Genomic DNA, 7,193 nt, shown 5'->3' with positions numbered 1-7,193 from the left:
CCTAAAGTCTTAACCTATTCCAATATCAACTCTCAGTCCAAAATCTCATCTAAATACTGTCTAAATCAGATATGAGGGAATCTCAAGGAATGATTTATTCTGAGGGAAGGTTCAACTCCAGTTGTGAATCTGTAAAACCAGAAAAGTTATATACTCCCTCAATATAATGGTGAGACAAAGGATAGACATGTTCACTCCAAAATGAGAAATAAAAAAAAAGAGTCACATTTGTTTGTTCTCTTTTTTTAGATTCCATAAATAAGTGAAATCATATGGAATTTGTCTTTCTCTTACTTATTTAATTTAGCATAATGCCCTCAAGGACCAACCATGCTGTTGCTGTGATTTCCCTTATATGTAGAATATAAAACAAACAACAAAATCAAATTATGACAATAACAACACCCAAAACCGAAGTTCATGGATACAGATAAAAAAGTAAGTGGTTACCAGAGGGGAGTGGGCATGAGAAGAGAGTGAAATGGGTGAAAAGTTTCAAAAGATAAAAACTTGCAGTTATAAAATAAATAAGTCAGGGCAATCCTGGTGGCTCAGTGGTTTAGCTCTGCCTTTAGCCCAGAGCATGATCCTGGAGACCCGGGATCAAGTCCCACATCGGGCTCCTTGCATGGAGCCTGCTTCTCCCTCTGCCTGTGTCTCTGCACCACCCCCTCTGTCTCTCATGCATAAATAAATAAAATCTTTAAAATAAATAAATAAATCATGGGGATGTAATGTATGTTATGGAAATTATAGTTAATAGTACTGTATTGCATATTTGAAAGTTGCTAAGAATAAATCTTAAAAATTCTCAACACAAGAAAAAAATCTGTAACTATGTATGGTGCCCAATGATAACTAGACTTATTATGGTGATTATTTCTCATTGTCTACAAATATGGAATCATTATGTTGTACACTTGAAGCTAATATAATTATATGTCAATTATACTTCAATAAAGAAAAAAAAAAAAGGAAAGGGGTCACAGGTCCCAAGCAACTCTAAAACCTAACAGGGCAGATTATATTCAATTTTAAGACATGGGAGTAATCCTCTTTGGCTTCATGTTCTATCCTTTGAATCCACCTGGGTGGTCCTAACTTCTGGGACCAAAGGTTCATCTCCTCCACCGTTGCAGGGGCCCCACCTCTCTGTAACTGAAAGCAGCCCTTTCCCCTGAGCTGTGTTAGGGACCATAGTGGCAATATCAGCCCTGCTGTTTTTCTATTTTCTGGAAGGATAACACATGTTTGCAGCTGGATAACTTTATTGGTCTGTCCAATAGAATTCCAGAAATCCCACTGCCTTCCTTCCTCTAGTCCTGTCTTTGTCTCCTTCAGTCCAAGTTGACAGTATTTCTGCTGGTATAAAATTCCCCAAAGCCTTATTGGTCTCCGATGCAATTCACAGAGGCCCATACCATCAGACAAGAGGGTCCTCCCCAAATCGTTCCTGGTAACCTCATCTCTATCCCTAGATTCCACTTAAATGACTGTTTGTATCCACACACCTATAATTCAGCCCCATAATAGGCTCTATATGAAAAACTCACAGCTAATATCATACTCGTTGGTGAAAGACTAAAAGTTTTCCACCTAAGATAAGGAAAGACAAGGATGCTGGTTTTTCCCATTTCTATTCAACATAGCATTTGAAGTTCTAGCCAGAGCAATTAGGCAGGAAAAAGAAACAAAAGGCATCCAAACTGGATAAGAAGTAAAATTATCTCTGTTCATAGATGACATGATCTTATATATAGAAAATCTTAAAGATTCCACACACACAAAAACCCTATTAGAGCTAATAAATGAGTTAAGCAAAGTAGCAGTATACCAAATGAACACACAAAACACAGTTGTCTTCATACACTAACAATGAACCATACAAACAGGAAATAGTGAAAATAATTCCATTTACAATAGCATTAAAAAGGGGCACCTGGGTGGCAAGTTAAGTGAATTTTTTGGTTTCCAAGTGCACATAAAAGTTATACTGGGGCACCTAGGTGGCTCAATCGATTAGGTGCTTGATTTTAGCTCAGATTTAGATCTAAGAACTGTGGTATCAAGCCCCACATTGGACTCCATGCTCAGCGAGGAGTTTGCTGGAAATTGTTTCTCCCTCTCTCTCTGCCCCTCTTCCCATTCACTCCCTCTCCCTCTCTCTCCCCCTTCTCTCTCAAATAAATAAATAAATCTTTGTTTAAAAATTATGTTTATACTAAATTGTAGACTGTTAAGTGTGCAATGGCAGTATGTCTAAAAAAAGTACACACCTTCATTTAAAAACACTTTATAGGAAAATAAAGAGCTCAACTTGATACTAAAAAAACAATCAATCTAATTTTAGAATGACCAGAGAACCTGAATAGACATTTTTCTAAAGAAGACATACGGATGGTCATTGGACACATGGAAAGATGTTCAATATCACTAATCAGCAGGGAAAAGCAAATCAAAATCAAAACTGAAATGAGATGTCACCTCACACCAGTCAGAGTGACTAGTATCAAAAAAACAAGAAATAACAGCGTTGGTGAGGATGTGGAGAAAAGGGAATCCTCATGACTGTTGGTGGAAATGTAGACTGGTGCAGCCACTATGGATAATAGTATGGAGGTTCCTCAGAAAAATAAGAATAGGGACACCTGGGTGGCTCAGTAGTTGAGCGTCTGCCTTCAGCCCAGGGTGTAATCCCGGGGTCCCAGGATCGAGTTCCGCATCAGGCTCCCTGCAGGGAGCCTGCTTCTCCCTCTGCCTGTGTCTCTGCCTCTCTCTCTGTGTCTCTCATGAATAAATAAATAAAATCTTTTTTAAAAATTAAGAATAGAAATACCATATGATCCAACTATTCTGCTTCTGAATATTTACCTAAAGAAAATGAAAACATTAATTTGAAAAAATATATGCATTTCTACATTTATTGCAGAATTATTTACAATAGCTAAGATACAAGATACAGAATTGAATGTCTATTTATCCATTATAGATATATAATTTATTTATCCATTATATATATGTCATATCTATTTATGTAAATGAGATGTTACTCGCCATAAAAACAAATGAAATCTTGCCATTTGCAATAACATGGATGGACCAAGAGAGTATTAGGCTCAGTGAAATAAGTCAGACAGAGAGGGATAAATACCATATGATTTCTCTTACACATGGAATCTAAAAAACAAAACAAACAAATAAAAACAGGCTTATAAATACAGAAAACAAACTGGTGGTTGCCAGAAGCAAGGGGATAGGGGCGTGAGTGAAATAGGTGAATGGGATGGAGACATGCAACTTCTAGTTATAAAATAGATAAATGATGGGGATGAAAAGTACAGCATAAGGAATAGAGTCAACAGGGGCACCTGGGTGGCTCAGTCAGTTGAGCATCTGACTCTTGATTTTGGCTCAGGTCATGATCTTGGGGTTGTGGGATCAAGCCCTACATTGGACCCTGCACCCAACAGGAAGTCTGCTTCTCTCCTTCTCCCTCTTCCTCTGCTCCTCCTCCACTTGCACACAATCCCTCTCTCTAGAATAAATAAATCTTTATTTAAAAAAAACACAAGAAACATAGTTAATATATTGTGATAACCTTGTATGATGACAGGCAGTAACTGCACTTATAGTGAGCATTTCATAATGCCTATAAATGTCGAATCACTATGCTGTACACCTGAAATTAATCATACTAGTTTTATTTTTTTGAAGATTTATTTATTTATCTGGGGGGGAGGGGCAGAGGGAAAGAATCTCAAGCAGACTCCGCGCGGAATGTGGAGCTGGATGCAACTTTGACCTCACAACCCTGAGATCATGACCTGAGCCGAAATCAAGAGTCAGGCACTTAACTGACTGAGCCACACGGGCGCCCTTAATGATAGTAGTTTTGTAATCGACTATAGTCAATGTAGTCAGCAATGCTTCAATTTAAAAAAAAATAAAAGAAAGAAAAAAGAAAAAGAGAACATCTTGTAGTCCTTACATAGGAATACATTACATTATATTTACTCATTAACTTAATAAATATTTACTAAGTGTCTGTTACGTTCCTAGGTACTGCATTAGGCTGTGGGTAAGAATGGTAATCAACCCATTTCATGTCCTCAATTAAATCATAAGAAAATAAAGGAGATGGGCCAAGGAAAAATTCTGAACCATTTGAGAAATGCTGTGATTTGAATAATAACAAGAGCAAATCACCTCCCCTGGTTTTCAGGAGGTTTGGGAAAGTTCTTCAAGGGGGTGATATCTTGTATATGAAACTGAGCTACAGACTATGAGAGACTTGCGGATGCAACCAAACAAGCCCTCGTTTTAAGGCGATCATGGCTTTGAACCAAAAATAAAAGGTGGGTAAATGAGGTATTGGATAAAAAGTAAAAATATCAGCTGATATTCAAAGGACAAGGGGAAGCATTTCAGAAAAAAAGAGATTTTTTTTTTCATTCAAAAATTCCAGAGCTGGCAAATGGCCAACAGTGTCACTTACCAAATTCTAGGCAAGTGGGGAACAAGAAGGCATGGCTCACATACACGGGGAGCTCAAGAGGGCATCTTTCGGGTATTTACACCCAGAGACAAATGATATCATTCAAGGATCTCTCTCTCTCTCTCTCTCTCTCTCTCTCCTCCGTGATTCTCATGATCTCCGCTCCTCTGTGAGTGGCAACCTAATTCTTTTCTCCTACAAGCACCCCTAAGCCAGCATCTTTAAACCTTAGCAATGCAGATACAAAATCATATCTCTTAACACTCATATCAGATATAATAAACGACTCTAAAAATGTTTTGCTGTTAAAAAAAATGCTAACTGTCATCTGAGGTTTCAGCGAGCAGTAATCTTTTTGCTGGTGGAAGATCTTGCCTCCGTGTTGGGGGTTGTTGACGGATCAGGATGGTGGTTACTGAAGGGAGTGGAGGTGCAAGTTCTTAAAATAAGACCACAATAAAGTTCGCCACGTTGAGTGATACTTCCTTTCAGGAATGGTTTCTCTTTAATAGCATTTTACTCACGGTAGAACTTCTTTCAAAGTTGGAGTCGATCCTCTTAATCCCTGCCGCTGTTTTATCATTTTTGTTTACACCATATTCTAAACACTTTATTGTCATTTCGACAATCTTCACAGCATCCTCACCAGGAGTAGAATCCATCTCAAAAAAAGAAAAAAAAAAAAGCATTGCCTCTGCTCATGCATAAGAAGCAACCCCTCATTCATTAACATTTCATCAAGAGATTGTAGCAATTCGGTCCCATTTTCAAGCTCCACTTCTGATTCTGGTTCTCTCGCTATTTCCACCAAATCTGCAGTCACTTCTTGAAGCCCCCAGAGACATCCATGAGGGCTGGCATCAGCTTCTTTCAATTCCTGCTAATGTTGATATTTTGACCTCTTTTCATGAACCGTGGATGTTCTGAACAGCATCAAGTGTGATGAACCCTTTCCAGAAGATTTTCAATTGACTTTGCCCAGATCCGTCAGCCGAGTCATAATCAATGGCAGCCACGGCCTCACAAAAACGGATTTGTCAAATAATAAGACTAGAAAGTCAAAGTGATACCTTGCTCCATGAACCGCAGAGAGGGTGTTGTGTCAACAGGCATGACAGCAACACTGATCTCATTGTCCGTCTCCATCAGAGCCCTTGGGTGGCCAGGCGCATGGTCAAGGAGCATCAATATTTTGAAAACAATCTTTTTTCTGAGGAGCAGATCTCGACAGCAGACTTAAGACCTTCTGTAAACCATGTTGCAGACAGACATGCTGTCATCCAGGCTTTGTTGTGTCATTTCTAGAGCCAAGGCTCTAGTAGATTTGGCATCATTCTCAAAGGCTCTGGGATTTTCAGAATGGTCAACGAGCACTGGCCTCAGCTCATAGTCACCAGCCGCGTTAGGCCCTAGCAAGAGAGGCAGCCTGTCCTCTGAAGCTTGGAAGCCAGGCACTGACCTCTCCTCTCTCGCCAGGAAAGCCCTAGATACCTCCTCTTCCACTATAAGACTGCTGTGTTCACACTGCAAACCGTTGGTTAGCTTGGCCACCTTGGGTGATTCCCTCAGCTAGATCTTCGGAGGACGTGCTGCTTCATCTTGCACTTCCATGTTACGGCCACGGCTTCTTTCTCCTCGCCTCGCAAACCAACCCCTGCTAGCTCCAGACTGTGCTCCCGCAGCTCCCCTCTCTCAGCCTTCACTGAATCCAGAGAGCTCAGGCCTCGCTCTGGACTAGAAACTTCGGCTTAAGGGGATGTTGTGGCTGCTTCGGTGTTCTGACCAGACCTCTCAGACTTGCTCCACATCTGTAATCAGGCCATTTAGCTTTCTTCTCCTCCTGTGTTCACTGGAGAAGCACTTCTAATTTCTTTTAGGAATGTTTCCTTTGCCTTCACAACTTGGCTAACTATTTGGTGCCAGAGGCCTAGGCCTTCCCCCGTCTCCACGTTGGACGTGTGTCCTCACTGAGCTTCATCACCGCTAGGTTTTGACTTAAAGCAATGGATGTGTGATTCTTCCCTTCACCTGAACCCTTACAGGCCATTGCCGGGTTATTCACTGGCCTAATGTCAATACTGAGGGAGAGAGCGGCCGTCGGAGGAGCAATCAGCACACACGCGGTACCTACGATTAAGTTCACCACCTTATATGGGTGCGGCTCATGGAGCCCCCAAACAATTGTAATAGTAGCATCAAAGATCATGGATCAAAGATCACCATATAAATATGATAGTGAAAAAGTTTGGAATATTGCAAGAATTGCCAAAATGGCACGCAGCAAGGAAATGCTGGAAAAACAGCACCGATAGACTTGCGTGACCCAGGGTTGCCTCAACTCTTTAATTTGGAAAAAAAACACCATGTCTGCAACGCGGCACAAAGAGGAGTGCAGCAAAACGAGGTGCGCCTGTAATGTTGGGGCGGCCCCACACTGTGAATGCAAGTAATGCCACTGAATCGAGCAGTTAAAACAGTAACTTTTAGGGCCACCTGGGTGGCTCGGTGGTTGAGCATCCGTCTTTGGCCCAGGGTGTGATCCCGGGGTCCTGGGATGGGGTCCCATGTCGGGCTCCCTGCATGGAGCCTGCTTCTCCCTCTGCCTGTGTCTCTGCCTCTCTCTCTCTCTGTGTCTCTCACGAATGAATAAATAAAACTCTTTTTACAAAATCAAGCCCGCAGTGTGCAGGAAGAGGCG

Source organism: Canis aureus, chromosome 38, assembly GCF_053574225.1.
Source record: "Canis aureus isolate CA01 chromosome 38, VMU_Caureus_v.1.0, whole genome shotgun sequence".
In the NCBI taxonomy this organism is placed as follows: Eukaryota; Metazoa; Chordata; class Mammalia; order Carnivora; family Canidae; genus Canis; species Canis aureus.
Note: the sequence above shows the minus strand (reverse complement) of the source record.